This window comes from Ranitomeya imitator, chromosome 7 (assembly GCF_032444005.1).
Source record: "Ranitomeya imitator isolate aRanImi1 chromosome 7, aRanImi1.pri, whole genome shotgun sequence".
NCBI classification, from domain to species: domain Eukaryota; kingdom Metazoa; phylum Chordata; class Amphibia; order Anura; family Dendrobatidae; genus Ranitomeya; species Ranitomeya imitator.
In genome coordinates, this window is record NC_091288.1 from 205,287,087 (window position 1) to 205,313,412 (window position 26,326).

General features: G+C 47.2%; 1 protein-coding gene and 1 long non-coding RNA gene across 2 annotated transcripts in view; both read right to left on the reverse strand.

The window, feature by feature from the left end:
* The window catches only part of LOC138645308 (zinc finger protein 665-like), a 171,669-nt gene that overhangs the window by 115,797 nt on the left and 29,546 nt on the right, over window positions 1–26,326 (reverse strand). The gene's annotated exons all lie outside the window — the stretch shown is intronic.
* LOC138645311 (uncharacterized) lies at window positions 4,583–10,835 on the reverse strand. The gene is made up of 3 exons (XR_011314726.1): window positions 10,331–10,835; window positions 4,897–4,964; window positions 4,583–4,743 (listed from the first exon to the last, which is right to left on the reverse strand). It is a non-coding gene; the product is annotated as an uncharacterized lncRNA (long non-coding RNA).

The window sequence follows — 26,326 nt, forward strand, 5'->3', positions numbered from 1 at the left end:
TTACCCTGGTTACCAGCGTAAACGTAAAAAAAAAAAAAAACACTACATACTTACATTCCGGTGTCTGTCCCCCGGAGCTCTGCTTCCCTGCACTGACTGTGAGCGCCGGCTGGCTGTAAAGCAAAGCGGTGATGTCACCGCTGTGCTTTACGGCCGGCCGGCGCTGACAGTGCAGGGAAGCAGTGCGCCGGGGGCAGACACAGGAATGTAAGTATGTAGTGTTTGTTTTTTTACGTTTATGCTGGTAACCAGGGTAAACATCGGGTTACTAAGTGCGGCCCTGCGCTTAGTAACCCAATGTTTACCCTGGTTACCAGTGAAGACATCGCTGAATCAGCATCACACACGCCGATTCAGCGATGTCTGCGGGAGATCCAGCGACGAAATAAAGTTCTGGCCTTTCTGCTCCGACCAACGATGTCACAGCAGGATCCAGATCGCTGCTGCGTGTCAAACACAACGATATCGCTATCCAGGACGCTGCAACGTCACGGATCGCTAGCGATATCATTGTTGAATTGTTCAGTGTGACGGTACCTTAAGAGGAGAACTCAAACTCAAATACTACTTCAGAGGGAGATTGCAGATGAGGAAGCCAGATAAGGTATTTAACAGTGGTGCAAAGACAAAGCGTGAGCACTACTGAAGAAGGTGCACGGGTAGCTTAAGTTCCCACACCATGTATATGCCTAAAGAGAACTCAGCACTCAACTTAGGATTATGGGATGAACTTCTGTTTATTCGTAGTACCAAAAATAAATGTTTCGGTCCTGAAGACCTTCATCAGTTACGTACTAACGTAAGAAAAGATGGTGGGTGATGAACTGTGGTGAGTCCAAAGGAGGTCTTTTCTCTGTATTTAGAGTAGTAACCCCTTCTGGTCAGATCCGGGAACATCCGTGCTGGTTGAAGAGAAGCCAAGGATGACGCGGTGTCCACACGCCGTCACTCTCACTGACAAGCATTGGACACCACGTCATCCTTGTCTTCCCTTCAACCATCACGGATCTTCCCGGATCCGACCAGAAGGGGTCACTACTCTAAATACATGAGAATGAAAAAGTTGGCGTGTGCACAGCCATAAACAGGTGCCAGAGTAGGTTCCCACACCGTAGTATATAGCAAAAACTCAGCACTGAACTTAACGTAAGGTGATTTAATGATGTCCACAAAATAACAAACATTTCGGTCCTACATCCGGACCTTCATCAGTTACTACCCGGTATGAACTAATTTAAGAAACATTTAATTCCACTAGGGTTACGTATCCAAATGTTCCCTTTCCTGTGACTGATGATATTTTTTCCTCCAAATGGCAGGATGTTTGTACTAAAGATTAATTTCAATTTATGGAACTGCTCATTGATCTTAATAAATCGGTCTCTCTGTTGGAAACTGAAATTGATTGTCTTTACCTTGATTTTAAGAAGTTGGCTACTACGGAAGGTCTTACAGCTTTTAACAACATGATGGATAAAAATTCTGCAGAGTGGGAGACACAGATTCAAATCATTCACGCTAAAAAAAAAATTCCGTGACAGCACTGACTTCCAACGCAAACCAATATATAGGTGGAGACGGCCTTTTAACACAAATAGGAATCACAGATCCCCTTCGGTTTCTTCATTTTCCTCTTCTGGGGAAGCATCAGACACTTCCCAACGATCTATGCAAACTCATTTTGGTAACTCTGGAATGAGCAAGTGGGACCAAAAGCCATCTAATAATAAACGTGGACCCGCCAACGTACAGAAAATGGATACCCTTAAAGGGGAACCTGTCACCCTCCTCAGGCGTTTGTAACTAAAAGAGCCACCTTGTGCAGCACTAATGCTGCATTCTGACAAGGTGGCTTTTTAGTTACAAATGCCTGTACACGCTGAAATAAACACTTATAAAAAGTGCCACCACATACCCTGAATCCGGCCCGGGGCATTTATTATGAGCATGTTCTTAGCCCCGATGAGATTTCCCTGCCTTCTAACGGCTTAACATTTTCCCCCAGCATGCAATTTGATCCATTTATTACCTTAAGAGACCTACATATCTTTGCACGGTCCCTCCTTTTTAAAAAATGGCACCATAGTGAAGATATTCAGCAGGCTTTCACTTTACCTGAAGAGCAATTGGCCTTGCAAACTCCGTAGGTGCTGGCATATGAACACACCAACCCCACCTTGGGTAGGTAACCATTCTCTCTGCGTCCTAGGTCCACCAATTTCCCGCCCTTGTTATGCCCTACTGTGGAGATCTTTGTCAAGCTTGTTTCTAACGAATTTGATAGGATCTCCACTTCTTCTTTCGGTAACAATCTGTCTAGGACAGAATTAACAGGTCTTAAAAGACTAAAACAACTTAAGGATGTAGTGATTAAACCGGTAGACAAGGGCGGGAATATTGTGATTTGGCCTTCTAACCTATATCTAGCCGAGGCTCATCGTATGCTTAGGGACCTTCTTTGCTATAAAAAATTTACTTAATCCCCTTATTTCTTACAAGGAGTAACTAATTAGAATCTTGTACAGGGCTATAAGTGGTGACGTTATAACTACAAAGGTACGGGACGTTTTCGTGGTTAAGGACCCTCTTATTCCAACATTGTATCTCCTCCCAAAGGTACATAAGAACCTGCAAAACCCTCCAGGTAGGCCAATAATCTCTGGGGTGGGTGGGCTTACGGAGGACATCGGCAGGTATATTGACTCGCTTCTCAAGCCCCTGGTGGAGAATATCCCGTCCTATCTGAAGGATACTTCAGATTTCATTATGAAAATTGAGCGGTGACGTATATATCCGTAACTTGCGCAGGCGCAGTTCGTGGCCTTGCGGACACAAACTGCTCCTGCAAGTGATACTGCCGCGGTGCCTTATGAGATTCAGGGGCAGCGGCCGGAAGTCCCAACTGCCGATTATATCCAGTGTGTAGATTGGTCACACAGAGGACACAAGATCTTTCTGATCAAAATGTTTTGAAATGTAAAAATAATAATTTAGAAAGTTTTTAATTCGGACACTTTGAAAAAAAATAGGGGTGGTGTTGCTTGAGGGAGGGAAAAAATGTATTTCTGTGTGGCCTGTCTGCATGGAAATTCGACAGCCAATTCAGTAGCCAGCAAAGTGAATGGGATTACATGAAATCTCATCCCCATGCCGCGAAAATTTTTTGTACAGAATCAATGCGGAATTTGATATTTGCGACACCACATGGTTGGGAGGGCTCTACAGAATGGTGGCTCCGCAGCATCACAGGCAGGAGCCGCCGTGTGCAGACGTTTATCTTGGCGAACATCCATGTGGCCGGGACACTGCTTCATGTGTGACCCGACAGCAGCGTCACCGGGAGCCTCCACAAGTAATTACTTGTGGAGGCTCCCGGTGACGGTGGAGGCTGCGGCAGTCACCTGGCCCCTAAGTAGGGGCCAGGTAACTGCGGCATCCTCCACACACCTTGGAAACGCCAGTCAAAAAGGTGACAGCAGTGGGCGGGATGGGGGTGCACAGTGTGGGGGTGACACCATGATACTCTGATTCCTCACCTTCTCTTTAAAGCGGTTGTCCAGGACTTTAACGGCGCTAAGAAATAATTGTGTAGCGCCCCCAGCATCAGCAAATCTCCAGGGAACATGATTCGGGTCGGATTTTACTGATTTAAGGGCACAAAAATTCTAAGTTTGAAAACTGTAAAATTAAAATTTTTGCAAAATTTCTGGTTTGTTTCAGAAATAATCGCAAGTCATATCGAATAAATTTTACCGCTATCATAAAGTATAATATGTCACGAAAAAACAGTGTCATAAGCGGGATCCTTTGAGGCTCCAGAGCTATAACCACAAAGGGACAGTGGTCAGAAATGTAAAAATTGCCTTGGTCAATAAGGGGTTAACATTGATGGCCCGTCTTTACCACTGGTTACACCCGCCATCTTGGCTGTTAGCTCTTCCCTGGTGTCAGCTGGAGCTGCTCAGTCACCAACGCCCACAGCACAGTGGCGTCACCGGAGTCCAAGGTCGGGTACAGCACGTCTGTCGGCGGAGCTGTGCAGCGCAGGGACTGACAAGTTCTATCCAACAACTTAAAAGGCGGAGGTGCCGGTGTCGCACCCCCACAGATCACACCAGATGACATACTCTAATGAGAGACCATCAATGTCACAGTCATGGACAACCCCTTTAAAAAGAGAACAGTTCAAGGGATGAAAGCTCATGCCCACCATGGTAGCGCCTCCAACGCTGCTGCAGCAGATCAGCACCACATCGTCGGCCGTACTGATGACATCTGTACACAAGAGACCCGTGAGGACGAGGACCACGAGCCGCTCATGTTTATATCGTGGCAGTTGTGAAAATGCAAGAACGGGGATGTTTCAATTCACTGCTTGCAAGCAGCTACAAAGAGCCATTACTTACGCTCTGCCAGCTGGGCCCACCTTTATGACACAGTTCTAAAAAGTGGGAAGGGCTAAGTGGGAGGGGCGGAGTCTGCTAGCGGTTTAATTAATTAAGCCATAAACTTGATGTAAATTATCTAATGCTGAGGACACGGCCCATTACCGAGAAACCAGCGACTCAGTATCGCAAAAACATAGAAAATATAAAATTTTATTATACAAAAATGACTAAATACAGATATAAAGGAGAAAACCATGGAGCACATAGCGGCACTCGCTTCTCCAACGGAGCAGATGCGACGTGGAGTCTCCCAACTTCCGAAAGTAGTAGTCGAGTTCTCACTGAGCTTCCGCAGCTGTAAAGGAAATGGAGGAAGACATTAATGGTGCACACATGGTCTGAGCCCGGCTGCCATGGCTCTAATCCCTCACAGTTTCTGAGTATGGCATTACGTCACCATGAATGACATCACCATTAGTCACGACGGTCATGTGATGTGAATTCTCACCATAAACGGTCAGGGAGTCCAGGCGCATGCGGAGGACAAGCTTTGGCTTGCCGGTTCTCATCCTTAGGCTTCAGACCCATTTGCGATAAAAAAAAAAGGTCCGATTTCCGGACAGAAAAAAAGAAAGAAACATATGCGAGTGTCATGCAAGGTCATTGCGATTTTTTTATCGCAACATCCGTATGCCCCCTGGAACTTTTCAACCTTTTCCCATATATCAGGCTTCAAACATAAAGATACCAAATGCTAATTTTTTGTGAAGAATCAACAACAAGTGGAACACAATTGTGAAGTTGAACGAAATGTATTGGTTATTCACAATTTTTCTGGAAATTCAAAAACTGAAAAGTGAGGCGTGCAATATTATTCGGCCCCTTTACTTTCAGTGCAGCAATCTCCCTCCAGAAGTTCATTGTGGATCTCTGAATGATCCATTGTTGTCCTAAATGCCTAATGATGATAAATATAATCCACCTGTGTGTAATCAAGTCTCCGTATAAATGCACCTGCTCTGTGATAGTCTCAGGGTTCTGTGTGAAGCACAGAGAGCATCATGAAGACCAAGGAACACAACAGGCAGGTCCGTGATACTGTTGTGTATTAATCCTTTAAGGCTGCTTTCACACTAGCATCGTACAACGCATGTCGCAATGCGTCGTTTTGGAGAAAAAATGGCATCCTGCAAAGTTGCCCGCAGGATGCGTTTTTTCCTCCATAGGCTTGCATTAGCGACACATTGCCACACATCGCATCCGTCGTGCGACGGATGCGTTGGCACAAAAAACATTACATGTAACTTTTTTTGTGCGTCGTGTGCTCCATTTCCGACCGCGCATGCACAGCCGGAACTCTGCCCCCTCATCCCCGAGCATTACAATGGGGCAGCGGATGCGTTGAAAAACTGCATCCGCTGCCCTAGTGCTTCTATTTCACAGTATGCGTCGGTACGACGCTAGTGTGAAAGTAGCCTAATTTAACACCTACAGCTCCAAAATTTTACACGCGCACACACACTATACTAACATTATTAGTGAGGGGCATATAAAAATCTAACGGATATGCAATGGTTCACTGTATGTAAATCACGTCTCATGTCCTGTCGGCTTCTGTAATGATTATGCAGAAGCCGTCAATTGAATTACCAGCTTTTCTGCTATCTATGAAATAGTAAGAGATATATATATATATATACACATACATACATATTCTATGTATATAGATATCTACCGTATATACTCGAGTATAAGCCGACCCGAGTATAAGCCGACTCCCCTACTTTTGCCACAAAAAAACTGGGAAAACTTATTGACTGGAGTATAAGCCTAGGGTGGAAAATGCAGCAGCTACCGGTGAATTTCAAAAATAAAAATAGATGCTCCATACCGTTCATTATTGCCCCATAGATGCTCCATATAATGCTGCATACCATTCATTATTGCCCCATAGATGCTCTGTATAAAGCTGTGCCATATATAATGCTCCATATTGTTCATTATTGCCCCATAGATGCTCCATATAAAGCTGTGCCATATATAATGCTCTGCACCGTTCATTATTGCCCCATAGATGCTCCATATAATGCTGTGCCCCATATAATGCTGCATACCATTCATTATTGCCCCATAGATGCTCTGTATAAAGCTGTGCCATATATAATGCTCCATATTGTTCATTATTGCCCCATAGATGCTCCATATAAAGCTGTGCCACATATAATGCTCTGCACCGTTCATTATGGTCCAATAGATGCTCCTTATAAAGCTGTGCCATATAGTGCTCTGCACCGTTCATTATTGCCCCATAGCTGTGCCATATAGTGCTCTGCACCGTTCATTATTGCCCCATAGATGCTCCTTATAAAGCTCTGCCATATAGTGCTCTGCACCGTTCATTTGTGCCCCATAGATGCTCCTTATAAAGCTCTGCTACCGGTATATATAACTAGCTATTGAACCCGTTCTACGCCCGGGTGGCGAGCATTTATATTGGTATATGGTCTCAATCCTAGTATGTGCTGCACCCATCCTGCGTCCCCATCCTGTCATGTGCTGCACCCATCCTGGGTCCCCATCCTGGTATGTGCTGCACCCATCCTGCGTCCCCATCCTGTCATGTGCTGCACCCATCCTGCGTCCCCATCCTGGTATGTGCTGCACCCATCCTGTGTCCCCATCCAGCGTCCCCATCCTGTCATGTGCTGCACCCATCCTGCGTCCCCATCCTGTCATGTGCTGCACCCATCCTGCGTCCCCATCCTGTCATGTGCTGCACCCATCCCGCGTCCCCATCCTGCGTCCCCATCTTGTCATGTGCTGCACCCATCCTGCGTCCCCATCCTGGTATGTGCTGCACCCATCCTGCGTCCCCATCCTGTCATGTGCTGCACCCATCCTGCGTCCCCATCCTGCGTGCCCATCCTGTCATGTGCTGCACCCATCCTGCGTCCCCATCCTGGTATGTGCTGCACCCATCCTGTGTCCCCATCCTGCGTCCCCATCCTGTCATGTGCTGCACCCATCTTGCGTCCCCATCCTGCGTCCCCATCCTGTCATGTGCTGCACCCATCCTGGTATGTGCTGCACCCATCCTGCGTCCCCATCCTGTCATGTGCTGCACCCATCCTGCGTCCCCATCCTGTCATGTGCTGCACCCATCCTGCGTCCCCATCCTGGTATGTGCTGCACCCATCCTGTGTCCCCATCCTGCGTCCCCATCCTGGTATGTGCTGCGTCCCCATCCTGCGTCCCCATCCTGGTATGTGCTGCGTCCGCATCCTGCGTCCCCATCCTGGTATGTGCTGCGTCCGCATCCTGCATCCCCATCCTGGTATGTGCTGCGTCCGCATCCTGCATCCCCATCCTGGTATGTGCTGCGTCCGCATCCTGTGTCCCTATCCTGGTATGTGCTGCGTCCGCATCCTGCATCCCCATCCTGGTATGTGCTGCGTCCGCATTCTGCGTCCCCATCCTGGTATGTGCTGCGTCCGCATCCTGCATCCCCATCCTGGTATGTGCTGCGTCCGCATCCTGCATCCCCATCCTGGTATGTGCTGCGTCCGCATCCTGTGTCCCCATCCTGGTATGTGCTGCGTCCGCATCCTGCATCCCCATCCTGGTATGTGCTGCGTCCGCATCCTTTGTCCCCATCCTGGTATGTGCTGCGTCCGCATCCTGCGTCCCCATCCTGGTATGTGCTGCGTCCGCATCCTGCGTCCCCATCCTGGTATGTGCTGCGTCCGCATCCTGCGTCCCCATCCTGGTATGTGCTGCGTCCGCATCCTGCGTCCCCATCCTGGTATGTGCTGCGTCCGCATCCTGCGTCCCCATCCTGGTATGTGCTGCGTCCGCATCCTGCGTCCCCATCCTGCGCCTCCATCCCCATCCTGTGTCCCCATCCTGCGCCTCCATCCTGGTATGTGCTGCGTCCCCATCCTGCGTCCCCATCCTGGTATGTGCTGCGTCCGCATCCTGCGACCTCCATCCTGCGCCTCCATCCTGCGTTCCCATCCTGCGTCCCCATCCTGGTATGTGCTGCGTCCCCATCCTGGTATGTGCTGCGTCCGCATCCTGCGTCCCCATCCTGGTATGTGCTGCGTCCGCATCCTGCGTCCCCATCCTGGTATGTGCTGCGTCCGCATCCTGCATCCCCATCCTGGTATGTGCTGCGTCCGCATCCTGCGTCCCCATCCTGGTATGTGCTGCGTCCGCATCCTGCGTCCCCATCCTGGTATGTGCTGCGTCCGCATCCTGCGTCCCCATCCTGGTATGTGCTGTGTCCGCATCCTGCGTCCCCATCCTGCGCCTCCATCCTGGTATGTGCTGCGTCCCCATTCTGGTATGTGCTGCATCCGCATCCTGCGTCCCCATCCTGCGCCTCCATCCTGCGTCCCCATCCTGTCATGTGCTGCACCCATCCGGGGGCCTGAGCAGGCGGGGACACCGGCGCGCTGTGGGGGTCAGGTGCCGGTATCGCCGCCAGCTCAGGCCCCCCCAGCACTTACTATATTCACCTGTCCTGCGTTCCAGCGCTGGGCGCCGCCATCTTCCCGGTCTCCTGGCCGTGACTGTTCAGTCAGAGGGCGGCGCCGGCGCGCATTAAGCGCGTCATCGCGCCCTCTGAACTGAAGGTCACAGGCCGAAGACCGGGAAGATGGCGCCGCTCAGCGATGGAACGCCGGACAGGTGAATATGGCCGATACTCACCCTCCTGGCGGTCCCTGCTTCTGCGGTGGAGATCGCGGTGTGCGTTCAGTGTGAACGCACACCGCGATCTCCCGGGAGCGTCGCTCTGTGAGGCCCAGACTGCGCCGGCGCTTGCGCAGTCTATAGAGGCTTCGGACAGAGTGACGCTCCCAGCGTTATATTATAGATGCTGCCTGCGGCTGTTGCAATAAAAAAAAAAAAATGCCATACTCACCTCTCTTGCTTGCAGCTCCCAGCGTCTCGTCCAGGCGTCTCTCCGCACTGACTGATCAGGCAGAGGGCGGCGCACACACTATATGCGTCATCGCGCCCTCTGACCTGCACAGTCAGTGGGGAGAGACGCCAGGAAGATGGAGCGACGCCGGGAAGATAGAGCGGCGCCCGGCGTGTGGAACGGGGACAGGTGAATATGAGATACTTACCTGCTCCCGGCGTCCCGCTCCTTCCCCCGTACAGCTGGTCTTCGGTGCCGCAGCCTCTTCCTCTATCAGCGGTCACCGTTACCGCTCATTAGAGAAATGAATATGCAGCTCCACCCCTATAGGAGTGGACTCCATATTCATTTCTCTAATGAGCGGTCCCACGTGACCGCTGAACAGGGGAAGAACTGCGGCACCCGAAGACTGTGGGACGGCAGGGACAGTGCCAGGATCGCCGGGACTAGGTGAGTATGCCTCAGCCCTCTGTCACCCTCACCCGCCGACCCTGCCACCCACCGTGACTCGAGTATAAGCTGAGAGGGGCACTTTCAGCCCCAAAATTTGGGCTTAAAATCTCGGCTTATACTCGAGTATATGCGGTATTCTATTCTAACCTGTCAGTGTGATTTTCCTGTACACCGCACATGAATTACCAGCTTTTCAAAGGACACCGGTGCGTAAAATAATCGGAGAGCACTCGCATGGTGCTTTTTTTTTTTTAATCAGTCCTATTTAGGATGAGAAAAATCTCGCTAATGAGATGTCCCCTATTGAATAACATTGGTCCGAGTGCAATCTGATTTTTTATCGGATTGCACTCGTCTGTTTCTCGCACAAATGGGTATGAAGCCTTACATGTAAATCATCCCAGCAGCACCAGGCAGCACAGACTTAGAATGGGGTCTCCTGTGGCATCCGGTAAGTATGGCGGCAGAATGTGCAGCAACTCATGAAGGACAAGTCCTATAATTGGAGCATATACCAAGCCCTCCGAACACCACACGCATGTGTGACGGTGACTGCGGCTCTTACCTCGCGGTTTAGCCGACTTATTTTCTTCCAGCGCTTGCAGAAGGTGATCAATGGACGAATACAGCAGCCAAACCAAAGGAGACAAGGCGGACACTGGTGAGAAGTATACTGGATCGCAAAGAATAAAAATGTATAACAGAAGTTTCTAGACGGAGAAGTTTATCAATCTGGATCATGCAAAATAAATTGCTCTGGTTATGTGGGGTAAATAAAAGGGACTTTCTTATCTCACTCACTGATGGGAACATGTCAAGTGTTCAGAGTTACAGACACATCGGCCGGAGCCCATCCACTTACAGACATGGCATTGCACGACCAGCTCAGACATTTCCACAGCTCCGACCAGCGCATAGACGGAGTTCGTTCACGGCTTGGACCCCAATATAAGTCTAAGGGTTGAAGCTACGGATATGGGTGTGCTGCGCCAGTTCTGTGACTCTTAATGAAGAGTTTAGTAAATGGCGTATTATAGCGTACTGCAATAAATGGTGCTGTAATAAAAAAAAATGGCGGTGTAATAATAAATGACATACACTTGTGCTGACTGACAGATTTTACCGTGAACGCCTGAGACGAGAATCCACCCAGGACAGGAAAACCCCTGTAACTATACATTTCTTTCCCACTGCCCCCGACGCCGGCTGCACAATCCAGGAGTATTCGGGCCGTATAAGCCGCAGACAGGTCAGACACGCCAGGTACGCATTCACTTGCTTCTGAAGACCTTTAATGGTTCGGACCCCTGTGCTGAGATGCATCCTGTACACAAACATCACGGTGCCGGCTATCTATAGCCATATTTCTCTGCTGTATCTGTGCATCATGAATCGTGGTATGTGTTAAAGGGGTAGGGCCCACTGAGACTCTTTTGCCCGGGGCCCTCAAAAACCTGGAGCCGGCCCTGATTCTGATATCATCACTAATATATACCTGACAGGAGACCATACATTCTGATATCACTAATATATACCTCACAGGAACCCATACATTCTGATATCACTAATATATACCTGACAGGGGCCCATACATTCTGATATCATTACTAATATATACCTGACAGGAGCCCATACATTATTTCTCTTTCACCCCCATACTACTTTCCTTCTTACAATCTCCTGCAATCCCTCCTCCTAGTAAGGAACTAGTCATTTCTTCCTCCATACTCCCCAGCCATCTCACCTTCTCCTCAGAACTGTTCCTCCACATACAATCCTTTTTATCCAGACACACACGGCCGCATCATGTCCTATCCTGCTCCCACCTTCTAATGAAATGTCTGTTACTCCTCATTGCTGGTGACATATCCCCAAATCCCGGCCCTCCCCAATTCATCCCCACACTCGTTTCTAACCCCCTGCCACGATCCTCCGCACGTTTTCCCAACCACGACAACCTCATACCCATTCATCCAGCCCCCACTCCCCAGCTCCCCCTACTTGGAGCACTATGGAACGCACGCTCCATCTGCAACAAACTGCCATTTATCCATGACCTCTTCATCACCAACAAACTCTCCTTCCTCGGCCTCACCGAAACCTGGCTCACCCCCTCTGACTCGGCCTCTCCAGCTGCGCTCTCCTATGGCGGATTCCACCTCTCTCACACCCCTCGCCCCAGCAACAAACGCGGTGGAGGAGTTGGCTTGCTCCTGTCCGACACCTGCTCCTTCACCCCAATCCCGCTACCACCCTCCGCTTCTCTTCCCTCGTTTGAGGTGCACTCTGTCCGCATCTATTCCCCCTCCAACCTCCAGCTGGCTGTCATCTACCACCCCCCAGAACTAGCCATCTCCACCTTTCTCGACCACTTCACCACCTGGCTACTTCATTTCCTCTCTGTTGACATCCCCACTATCATCATGGGTGATTTTGTCAAGGTAAAAATATATGTTTTTATACTCTTTTGTACTTTTATATATTCTTATGCTGTGAAACAATAAGCTTTTCCCTTTATGTTTACTAATGCAAATTTGACTGTATTTAAGATGGCTGCCAGTATTCACCTTTGCTGCAGATTCACTTTGCTGAAGAAACAAGTTTCACATTCCAGAAGCCAAGGATCATTTCTCTGTAAACCGAAACTTAGCATTATGCCCTAGTTTTCGTTCTTGCCAAGAATCTACTTTCGTTTCTGAAGTTAAAGTATCGTCCCTGGAGAAATGGAAACTTAAAGTGACGTGGATGAAGGAGGATCTATCATATAATGTCAAGCCAATCAGAGGGACTGAATACTAGATACATTGCTTAAACCCCGCCTAACCCCGCCCTCTGCACACCTTCCCCCAATGGACTATATAATGTTATGTATATGAAATAAACAGTTCAGTTGCTGTGACGTTACACACGAGCGTGCAATGAGTTTGAACCAGCATTGTGTCTGACTCATTCTTATCCGGTACCAACATGCTCCTAATCTGATTTGGAATGACTGGTGGATGAAGGGTATTGTCGTGACGACCCCGACAATTTGGCGCAACCAACGTGGGGCGTGGCCCGCGATCCGAGACCCCCTGGACCCATGCCTGGACGTCCGTGGACGACACCCGTAGTGGCTGACCTCGAGGACTGATCACCCTCCAAACACGGTAAGTGGAGATCGCATACTATGTATGTGTCACACTTGCTAGTGTTTCAGCCATTATTGGTTAGTCTGTGGTCTCCTTGGGTCTGGGGAGTGACTGGTCGAGTGGTGAGACCGAGCGCGATCCCGTGCCACGCTTCGAACCAGCAACTGAGAGACGTCGCACTCTGCGCGTCCTCGTGTACACCACACCTCCTCCACCGGTCATTGTACTCCATTCAACCACCCTACCCGTGACTGTTGCCTAGTAGTGATAGAGTGAAAGATTGAGAAGTTTGTGGATTGGGATAGGAGACGTAGCCTCTGTGATATTGCACGCACATACATCGGTAATTAAGACGTCCCAAGAGGGGGACCACCAGAAACACTTGCACACACTTGCACATATCGGTAATTAAGACGTCCCAAGAGGGGGACCACCAGAAACACAGTGGAGGGGTCTCACTAGGAGACAGCCTCCCAACGTTTAGAATATCGTGACAGGACAGACTGTAATCACTGGTGTTCAGGTTAGGGAAAAATATTGAGCGCGAGGCTCTTTATTCATAACACGTGGAGCGCGAGGCTCCGTGTTAGGACACACGTGTTGCTGTCGCTGTCAGCGGCCTACTGCAGAAGGGCGTAGTATTCTGTGAGTCATGTTACGTCTCTTAAAGAAGAAGTCCGTGCCCCACGAGTTAGATGAGGATGCTGTGGAAGTCAAGACAATAGTAGAGTCACGGGAGGGCAAGAAGGCAGTCAAGAATGTCGAGAAGGTGTACGAGCATGTAGGATTGCCCTCGACAGGGAGATTGCAGCTGTCTACATGGCACCATCTCATAAAGAACGAGCAAAAAGGTTGATGGAGAGGAAAGATGAAAGGATGCAGAGCCCGTGTTTGGCTATAAAATACCCCAATCATTAGTTTTTCTAGGGTGTTCTGGCAAATGAGTTGTGTGAAGGTTTTGTAGAAATTAATTGAGTCTGAGAACTGCTGTATTTCGTCACACTGTGTGGTTTTCCGAGACACCCAATGGGAGGGGTGAACCCCTGCGCGAATTGTTTTTTTTGACTTCTCCTCTTTGTGCTGCCGGCCAGAGAAAGGGGGGCCAAAGTTTCCAGAAGAACTTAACCCAGTCTGTATCAGCAGCTGCAGCGATCCTCACTCGCTCTCTAGTCCCCCTCCCCTCGCAGCTTCAAGGACACAACTCGCAGCTCGCTTCCTTATCAGTGGCCCAAGAAGCAGAAGACTTCAGCTCCAGCTCCCCCTCCCTTATGCAAATCTAGTCTCATATTCCAATATTCATTTTAACCCTGTGTCTGGAAATCTCTCTCGCCATGTTAATTCTCAGACCAAGATAGGACAGATGGATTTGTAAATATTGTGGTCAGACAAACCCAGACTGGAGAAATACTTGTATAATCTGTGCTGCAACCTAAGTGAATTACACTGATTCCTGTCCAGATAAGATCACATGTAGTGATAAGCTGACACAGGATAGTGGGTAGTGGGGACATTAATTTTGGGAGTAAGCTGACAGTAATCCTTTTGGGAAGGAGCTGTAGACCAGCATGTCATGTCACCCCCAACCGGTTATCTAGTCACCCCCACCACCAGAGAACCAACCACACCAGGTAGTGTAAGACAGATACAGGAGTATTATCCCTGGAAGCCCTCTGACTAGCTAGCTACGCTAAAATAATTGGCTGACCCTGAGAACAAACCTTTCCCAATATACAGCCAAAGAGAATATGATGGACGTATAAGTGCACCTGAGCAGACCTAGAGAGTTGGTGAGCCAAGATGATGGTCAGATGGTATTTATGTTATATAACCCCTATGTAGATGAGTATAATGAGATGTATATCTTACATGCCCTTTCCACGGTTATGATGGCCCTGATAGGCCCAGATCCACCCTCAATAATGCCTGTAGAAAAAAAAAAAAAAAAATAGGGGGGATAGTGTTGTTAACCCTGTCAGTTAGAATATGCCTATGTCACGTTACTTCAGTATGTGGGTAATTTTTTTTTTTGTTTTTTGTTGTGTACACAGACAGAGCAGGAAGCCATTGTTGCCACTGTTAGTTTTCGCAAGTATCTGGCAGATCTGAACTGTCGGGCTTCGGCCTTGAAACTTCGGTTCTGCCTTGGTCAAGTGATATTTTTGGGTCACTGTCTCCTTCAGGGTGCCAGACACCTCACAGAAGAAAGAAAAAAATAGCCGTCAGCTCCCTTCCATTCCCAAAAGATGTGACTGAGCTCCAGCGTTTTCTTGGACTATGTACTTATTGTTGTCAGTGGATACCGGACGCATCCCGCATAATGTTACCTCTCTACAAGGCCCTGAAAGACTGTTCAAGATATGGTGATGATTTTGGCAGATTTCACACATGATACTCTGTTACTACGGAAGACACTGTAGTGCACGGAGCTGCACTCACTCCCTTCCACCCTGTCAGCACAAGAAGCAGAACGTCAGGCTCTGTCTACTACATGTACTTTGGCCAAGGACAGGCGGGCTAATATACACAGACTCACTGTAAGCATTTGGTATTGCTCATGATTTCGGAGCCTATGAACCAATCAAGGATTTGTTACTACTGCCGGGACTCAGTGAAGAATGCTGAAGCTGTTAAAGCCCTCATGGACTCAATCGAATTACCTACCCAGGTGGCCATTATCAAAGTTAAGGAGCACGGTACCATGGAACAGTCCACAGACTGTTGGTAATGCCTTTGCGGATATGCAAGTAAAGCCGCTGCTCTCCTACCCGTTGAACTGACCATACCAGCTATGGTGACCACACGCTCTCTGCGTAAACAGTTACAAGAAACACTGACTCTACAGGAACCTGATGATCTATGCCAGACTGAGGTTTTCTACCGGACCCTGCGAGACCGCTTAATGACGATGCAGAGAATGTCTCCAAAGGAAGAAGTGAAGCAGTGGAAAGCTGATGGAGCACGTATGGACAATGGTCGCTGAAAGAAAAAAAAAAAAAGGACCAACTTGTGTGTCTCCCTAAGCAGATGTACCCTGCTATTGTCACGTGGGCGCATGGGCCCACACATCGAGGTATCTGTCAGACCTGCAATCCCGGTCAACTTCAACGTGTACCCCCGAAGCATCTTGCTAAGCCCGACTATCCTTTCCAAAGGCTCCAGGTGGACCTCATCATGTTGCCGAAGTCTGGAAGGTATGACTATTGTCTGGTGGTTGTCGACATGTTCTCCAGTTGGCCAGAAGCATTCCCCGTTACCAACGTGACTGCAAAGACCACAGCAAAGAAACTGGTGATGGAAGTTATATGCAGATATGGTGTTCCAGAAGTTGCTGAAAGTGACCAAAGCCCGGACTTTTCTTCTCATGTGTATCAGGAGGTTCTGACAATGCTTGGATCCACTGTAGCCCTCCATACTCTCCACAATCCAGTGGGAAAGTTAAGAGGCTGAACAGCACACTGAAGGGACAATTGACCAAAATGATGCAGGAGACTACGGCTCCATGGCCAGAGCTCTTACACATTCGTACTACCCCTAAGGCAAAACATGGCCTGTCCCCATATGAGATATTGTTTGGTGCTAGGTTTTCAGTTGTAAATTTTCAGTCTCAGTAGTTGTCAGAAGAAACTGACCGTGCTGTTCAATATGTTATTCAGTTTAGTAAGAAATGTTGCTAACACCCATGTTTTAGTTTCTTTTTCCCTTCCAGATTCAGCAGAAACCGATATTGGTCACAATTTGATGTCTGGTGGTTTTATGGTCGTGAAAAGCTATGTCAATAAAACTTGAAGGAAAGAGCACCTGGATCTACGCTTTACACTGCAAAAGAGACCGGACCAGCGCTTAGTCACAGTGGTGATCGAAGGAAAATGTTGCTGTTGTTTTTGGTCCTGAGGCTGGGGGCCATCCTCGCCCCTACCTCCTCGGTCCCTATTGTAAATAAGAATTCCGGTGCCACTATTCTTTGGGTAAACCTAACGGCCCCGGTAAATATCTGGTGATTTGATTTCTGCGATGTAGTCAAGTGCCCCGAGACTCAGCGGGTGTTAGAGGGAATTATCCAGTATTATATATGTGTTACCAGAGATAACAATTGTACTGGGGAGGTATTTTCATAATGTGTTTAATAGTGGATACTATGGGAATTTAGGCCATATACAGCTCCAGGATATTAGCTTCAGACCAACCAAGGCCCCCGTTACCAGTACAGCTAAAACAGGCCCAGGTGAACGTTTGCAAAATATAGTTAACGAAGTAATCCCCATTCCAGGTCTTAGTTGGCAAGAAGTCTTCTCTATAGAAACACAAACAGTCCCAAGGACAAATTTATGGTTAGAATGGGTAAGATACAATGTACGAGTCCAGAATATCTCTGTAGGATATGTTGCTTGTGCTGCAGCGAATACACATCTATACACACATGCATTGTTTTTTCCTGATGACAATACCACTGTCTGTGTTATGAATCTGTTGAAGGGTCTAAAGCCCACTGATTGCTCAGATTATGTCTCACTAATTCATGAAGCACCTAAATTAAAGGTCCCAGGAGGGATAACTGTGTTAGCTGATAATTATACCTGCTATAATTCCCATGACACTACAGGTACACCAGTAGGGGTCTTCAAGACAGGTTTCTGCAAAGAGAACAGGTCCCTGGATACTGATTTGCTAGCTAATCATACACAGTATATGTACGACATTTATTGGTTATGTGGAGATGGTAAGCTCCGTCCTAGGTTGCCTAATACCTGGACAGGTCAATGCACCCTTGTTAAACTAGCTATGCAGTTCAAGATTTTACCTTGGGATCCAGAGACACCTGATGAATATACCAGAATGAGGAGAAGCCTTGATCAGCTCCACATGAGTTATGAAGAAGATCCATTGTTATATGTCGATGGCGTTGGAGTGCCAAGGGGGGTGCCTGACCAATTTAAAGCCCAGAACCAGATCTATGTTGGCTTTGCTTCTTTAATCCACAGGTGCAAATTAATAAGAATGTTGATTGGATCAATTACATATATTACAGTGAACAAAGGTTTGTCAATTTTACTTGTGATGCTTTCCAGGATATAGATGAGGAGTTGCGCCCTAACACTAGAATGACCCTCCAAAACCGACTAGCCCTTGATATGATCTTAGCTGAGAAAGGAGGAGTCTGTGGGATGGTGGGAGAGGAGTGTTGTACCTATATCCCTCAGAACTCTGGGGTAAATGGAAAGACCATGATAGCCCTTAAGAAGATAAATGGGTTAACAGCAGAATTAAAAACTAATGCAGGAGTAGACACATCTTTCTTTTCCGGTTGGTTGGGTGGGCTCAAAGGATTCCTCCAACAAGCTTGTCTGGTACTGATTGCCCTTCTTGTAGTTGGATCAATAATCCTCTGTTGTGTTATTCCCCTGTATAAAAAGGTTATCACTGAGGCAACTCCGACTGGCACCTTCCCCAACCAAGAAGTAGACCCACCAGAGTGCGATGGCACTGATCCAGGGGAAATCTCTAAGTACGCCCCCTCAAGAAGATAGACAATACCCTTTACTCTCAGATGATGCAAAGAGATTTAGTTTAGGGACAGCGGGAGAACTCCATGTGAAGCTAGTGAAGGGTTCAGCTGCCTGGAGGCCTCTCACAAGGGGAGAGCTTCTGAGGTGTCTGGATGAAGAAATCCACCTCCCCTTTCCCCATCACATGGACAGTCTCGAAGGATCTTTCTTTTAGGGAAAAACTTAGTGTTTAGGGGGGATTGTCAAGGTAAAAATATATGTTTTTATACTCTTTTGTACTTTTATATATTCTTATGCTGTGAAACAATAAGCTTTTCCCTTTATGTTTACTAATGCAAATTTGACTGTATTTAAGATGGCTGCCAGTATTCACCTTTGCTGCAGATTCACTTTGCTGAAGAAACAAGTTTCACATTCCAGAAGCCAAGGATCATTTCTCTGTAAACCGAAACTTAGCATTATGCCCTAGTTTTCGTTCTTGCCAAGAATCTACTTTCGTTTCTGAAGTTAAAGTATCGTCCCTGGAGAAATGGAAACTTAAAGTGACGTGGATGAAGGAGGATCTATCATATAATGTCAAGCCAATCAGAGGGACTGAATACTAGATACATTGCTTAAACCCCGCCTAACCCCGCCCTCTGCACACCTTCCCCCAATGGACTATATAATGTTATGTATATGAAATAAACAGTTCAGTTGCTGTGACGTTACACACGAGCGTGCAATGAGTTTGAACCAGCATTGTGTCTGACTCATTCTTATCCGGTACCAACATGCTCCTAATCTGATTTGGAATGACTGGTGGATGAAGGGTATTGTCGTGACGACCCCGACAATTTCAATGTCCCCATTGACACTTTCACCTCAGCTACCTCTAAACTTTTATCACTGACTGCCTCCTTTGGCCTCACTCAATGGTCCTCTGAGGCCACTCACAAAGATGGCCACACGCTGGACCTCATCTTCACCCGCCTCTGCTCCCTTACTAACCTCACTAACACACCCCTCCCCCTGTCTGACCACAACCTACTGACATTCTCGTCCCTCTCCTCTCCTAGTGTGCAACCCCCACTCCACAAACTCACTCACCCTCGCAGAAATCTCAAACATCTCAACTTACAATCACTCTCTGAGTCCCTTCTCCCTCTCACAGACATAGCTTCCCTTCATGACACAGATGCTGCTGCCACTTTTTATAACACCACAATAACAACAACACTCGATTCGGCCGCCCCACTCATGCATAGTAAAACTCGTACAATTAACAGGCAGCCCTGGCTGACCAGCCTGACCAAAGAATTGAGACGGGCTTCCAGGACTGCTGAGCGGAGATGGAAGCGATCCCACACTGCCGACCACTTCACTGCATACAAGCAGTCCCTCGCCAGCTTCAAGTCTGCGCTCACTGCCGCAAAACAAACTTACTTCTCATCCCTCATATCCTCCCTGTCCCACAACCCTAAACAGCTTTTCAACACTTTCAATTCTCTACTCCGTCCCCCCCGCACCTCCTCCCTCCCCCCTCATTTCTGCTGATGACTTCGCCTCTTTCTTTAAACAGAAGATCGATACGATCAGAGAAAGCTTTTGCCCACAGCGCCCACTGCCCCTCTTAGCTGCTCAACCCTGCTCCTCCAAAACCAGCTTTTCCACCATGACAGAAGATCAGCTCTCCACCCTCCTGTCAAGATCACACCTCACCACCTGCACGCTTGACCCGCTCCCATCCCACCTCATCCCTAACCTTTCCACGGTCTTCATCCCAACCCTAACGCACCTCTTCAACCTCTCACTCACAACAGGTGTCTTTCCCTCATCCTTCAAGCATGCCAAGATCACACCCATCCTCAAAAAGCCCTCCCTCGACCCATCCTCTGTGTCTAGCTATTGCCCAATATCTCTTCTCCCTTATGCCTCCAAATTGCTGGAGCAACACGTCCATCTTGAACTGTCCTCCCACTTCTCCTCCTGCTCCCTCTTTGATCGGTTACAATCAGGCTTCCGTTCCCATCACTCAACTGAAACTGCCCTAACTAAAGTCACCAATGACCTACTAACTGCCAGGAGCAAGCGACACTACTCTGTCCTCCTTCTCCTGGACTTGTTTTCTGCCTTTGACACTGTAGACCACTCCCTTTTGCTACAAATCCTCTCATCCCTTGGCATCACAGACTTGGCCCTTTCCTGGATCTCGTCATATCTGACAGACCGAACATTCAGTGTCTCCCTCCCCCACACCACCTCCTCACTTCGCCCCTTGTCAGTCGGTGTTCCTCAAGGCTCTGTTCTAGGACCCCTACTCTTCTCCATCTACACTTTCGGCCTGGGACAGCTCATAGAATCCCACGGTATGCAGTACCATCTCTACGCTGACGACACGCAGATCTACCTCTCCGGACCTGACCTCTCCTCCTTGCTTACCAAAATCCCGCACTGTCTGTCTGCCATTTCAGCCTTCTTTTCTGCTCGCTTTCTACAACTGAACATGGACAAAACAGAATTCATCATCTTTCCCCCATCTCACTCTACCCCTCCACCAGACCTATCCATCAATGTCAATGGCTGCTCACTATCCCCAGTCCCACACGCCCGGTGCCTCGGGGTGATCCTCAACTCTGCCCTCTCTTTCAAGCCACATATCCAAGCCCTTGCCTCCTCCTGTCGTCTCAAACTCAAAAATATTTCCCGGATCCGTGCTTTCCTTGACCGCAACACTGCAAAAACGCTAGTGTATGCCCTTATCATCTCCCGCCTCGACTACTGCAACCTCCTACTCTCTGGACTCCCCTCTAGCACTCTGGCACCACTCCAATCCATCCTACACTCTGCTGCCCGACTAATCCACCTGTCCCCCCGCCATTCCCCAGCCTCTCCCCTGTGTCAAGCCCTTCACTGGCTTCCTATCGCCCAGAGACTCCAGTTCAAAACCCTCACACTGACATACAAAGCCATCCACAACCTGTCTCCTCCATACATCTGTGACATGGTCTCCCGGTACCTACCTACACGCGACCTCCGATCCTCCCAAGACCTCCTTCTCTACTCCCCTCTCATCTCTTCTTCCCATAACCGCATCCAAGACTTCTCCCGTGCTTCCCCCATACTCTGGAACTCTCTACCCCAACACATCAGACTTGCGCCTACCATAGAAACCTTCAAAAAGAACCTGAAGACTCATCTCTTCCGACAAGCCTACAGCCTGCAGTGATCCTCAACCTACTGAACAGCCGCACAGCCAGCTCTTCCCTCTCCTAGTGTATCCTCACCCACCCCCTGCAGACTGTGAGCCCTCGCGGGCAGGGTCCTCCCTCCTTATGTACTCGTGTGCCTTGTTATCTGCTCATGTTTAATGTATTTGTCTATATTTGCCCCATATTCACATGTAAAGCGCCATGGAATAAATGGCGCTATAAAAATGTATAATAATAATAATAAATAAAATAATAATAATTTCTGATATCATCACTAATATATAACTGACAGGAGCCCATACATTCTGATATCATCACTAATATATAACTGACAGGAGCCCATACATTCTGATATTATCACTAATATATACCTGACAGGAGCCCATACATTCTGATATCATCACTAATATATACCTGACAGGGGCCCATACATTCTGATACCATCACTAATATATACCTGACAGGGACCCATACATTCTGATACCATCACTAATATAAACCTGACAGGGGCCCATACATTCTGATACCATCACTAATATATACCTGACAGGAGCCCATACATTCTGATATCATCACTAATATATACCTGACAGGGGCCCATACATTCTGATATCATCGCTAATATATACCTGACAGGGGCCCATACATTCTGATATCATCACTAATATATACCTGACAGGAACCCATACATTCTGATATCACTAATATATACCTGACAGGGGCCCATACATTCTGATATCATTACTAATATATACCTGACAGGAGCCCATACATTCTGATATCACTTATACCTGATAGGGGCCCATACATTCTGATATCATCACTAATATATACCTGACAGGAGCCCGCACATTCTGATATCATCACTAATATATACCTGACAGGGGCCCATACATTCTGATACCATCACTAATATATACCTGACAGGAGCCCATACATTCTGATATCATCACTAATATATACCTGACAGGGGCCCATACATTCTGATATCATCACTAATATATACCTGACAGGGGCCCATACATTCTGATATCATCACTAATATATACCTGACAGGAACCCATACATTCTGATATCACTAATATATACCTGACAGGGGCCCATACATTCTGATATCATTACTAATATATACCTGACAGGCGCCCATACATTCTGATATCACTAATATATACCTGACAGGAGCCCATACATTCTGATATCACTAATATATACCTGACAGGAGCCCATACATTCTGATATCACTTATACCTGACAGGGGCCCATACATTCTGATATCATCACTAATATATACCTGACAGGAGCCCGTACATTCTGATATCATCACTAATATATACCTGACAGGAACCCATACATTCTGATATCACTAATATATACCTGACAGGGGCCCATACATTCTGATATCATCACTAATATATACCTGACAGGAGCCCATACATTCTGATATCATCACTAATATATACCTGACAGCAGCCCATACATTCTGATATCATCACTAATATATACCTGACAGGAGCCCATACATTCTGATATCATCACTAATATATACCTGACAGGGGCCCATACATTCTGATATCATCACTAATATATACCTGACAGGGGCCCATACATTCCGATATCATCACTAATATTCACCTGACAGGAGCCCGTACATTCTGATATCACTAATATATACCTGACAGGAGCCCATACATTCTGATATAATCACTAATATATACCTGACAGGAACCCATACATTCTGATATCACTAATATATACCTGACAGGGGCCCATACATTCTGATATCATCCCTAATATATACCTGACAGGGGCCCATACATTCTGATATCATCCCTAATATATACCTGACAGGAGCCCGTACATTCTGATATCATCACTAATATATACCTGACAGGGGCCCATACATTCTGATACCATCACTAATATATACCTGACAGGAGCCCATACATTCTGTATCATCACTAATATATACCTGACAGGGGCCCATACATTCTGATATCATCACTAATATATACCTGACAGGAACCCATACATTCTGATATCACTAATATATACCTGACAGGGGCCCATACATTCTGATATCATTACTAATATATACCTGACAGGAGCCCATACATTCTGATATCACTTATACCTGACAGGGGCCCATACATTCTGATATCATCACTAATATATACCTGACAGGAGCCCGTACATTCTGATATCATCACTAATATATACCTGACAGGAACCCATACATTCTGATATCACTAATATATACCTGACAGGAGCCCGTACATTCCGATATCATCACTAATATATACCTGACAGGAACCCATACATTCTGATATCACTAATATATACCTGACAGGGGCCCATACATTCTGATATCACTAATATATACCTGACAGGAGCCCGTACATTCCGATATCATCACTAATATATACCTGACAGGAGCCCGTACATTCTGATATCACTAATATATACCTGACAGGAGCCCGTACATTCCGATATCATCACTAATATATACCTGACAGGAGCCCATACATTCTGATATCATCACTAATATATACCTGACAGGAGCCCGTACATTCTGATATCATCACTAATATATACCTGACAGGAACCCATACATTCTGATATCACTAATATATACCTGACAGGGGCCCATACATTCTGATATCATTACTAATATATACCTGACAGGAGCCCATACATTCTGATATCATCACTAATATATACCTGACAGGAGCCCGTACATTCTGATATCATCACTAATATATACCTGACAGGAGCCCGTACATTCTGATATCATCACTAATATATACCTGACAGGAGCCCATACATTCTGATATCATCACTAATACAGTATATTAGTGATGATATCAGAATGTATGGGCTCCTGTCAGGTATATATTAGTGATATCAGAATGTACGGACTCCTGTCAGGTATATATTAGTGATGATATCAGAATGTATGGGCCCCTGTCAGGTATATATTACTGTAGATATAGAATGTACGGGCTCCTGTCAGGTATATATTAGTGATGATATCAGAATGTATGGGCCCCTGTCAGGTATATATTAGTGATGATATCAGAATGTATGGGCTCCTGTCAGGTGTATATTAGTGGTGATATCAGAATGTATGGTCTCCTGTCAGGTATATATTAGTGATGATACAGAATGTATGGGCTCCTGTCAGGTATATATTAGTGATGATATCAGAATGTACGGGCCCCCGTCAGGTATATATTAGTGATGATATCAGAATGTACGGGCTCCTGTCAGGTATATATTAGTGATGATATCAGAATGTATGGGCTCCTGTCAGGTATATATTAGTGATGATATCAGAATGTATGGGCCCCTGTCAGGTATAGATTCAAGATTCAAAGAAGCATTATTGGCAGGACCAAATACACATCAATTTTGCCAAAGCAAGTGTATAAAGGCAATAGGGATAGGGACTGTGGGGATGTTGGGTAGGAGCTGTAGGGAAGGTGGATTTTTGTGAATTCTGTTGTCGAGCTCCCTCCTGTGGTCATGAATGGAACTTCGGCTGGTTCTGTCAATGGGCTTCCTCTGGTGGATGTGAGTGGGGCTGCGGCTTCTGAGGTTCCTTCCACAGGTGACGAGGTTAATTCGTTAGCTGCTGCTCTATTTAACTCCACCTAGATCTTTGCTCCATGCCTCCAGTCAATGTTCCAGTATTGGTCTTGTTCACTCCTGGATCGTTCTTGTGACCTGTCTTCCCTGCATAAGCTAAGTTTTTGCTTGTGTTTATTTTGCTATTTTTCTGTCCAGCTTGCTATTTTGATTGTTTCTTGCTTGCTGGAAGCTCTGGGATGCAGAGGGAGCACCTCTGCACCATGAGTCGGTGCGGAGGGTCTTTTTGCGTCCTCTGCGTGGTCTTTTTGTAGTATTTTTGCGCTGACCGCAAAGTGACCTTTCCTATCCTCAGTCTGTTCAGTAAGTCGGGCCTCACTTTGCTAAATCTATTTCATCTCTGTGTTTGTAATTTTCATGTTTACTCACAGTAATTATATGTGGGGGGCTGCCTTTTCCTTTGGGGAATTTCTCTGAGGCAAGGTAGGCTTTTATTTCTATCTTCAGGGCTAGCTAGTTTCTTAGGCTGTGACGAGTTGCATAGGGAGCGTTAGGAGCAATCCACGGCTGCTTCTAGTGTGTGTGATAGGTTTAGGGATTGCGGTCAGCAGAGTTCCCACGTCTCAGAGCTCGTCTTATATTACTGATAACTATCAGGTCATTTTGTGTGCTCTTAACCATCAGGTCCATTATTGTCCTAACCACCAAGTCATAACAGTGGATGGGGGCAGATCCATTGTGGTGGTTATAGTCCATGGCATAGGGGAGGTGGATGGGGCAGATCCATTGTGGGGGCTATAGTCCATGGCATAGGGGAGGTGGATGGGGGCAGATCCAGGGTGGGGGCTATAGTCCATGGCATAGGGGAGGTGGATGGGGGCAGATCCAGGGTGGGGGCTATAGTCCATGGCATAGGGGAGGTGGATGGGGCAGATCCATTGTGGGGGCTATAGTCCATGGCATCATAGTTCTCTTTCTCGCAGTCTATGACATTCGCTCACATACCGCGCTGCTATCTCCACTGCTCTCTCTTCTTCTCCCAGCAGGATATATGTTTTCTCTTCCTCCTTCATGGTGATGAAGTCTGGGAAGAGATGTGAGAGTCTCCTGAAGTGAGTGTCTCTCACTGCTGAGTATTTGGAGCAGTGTA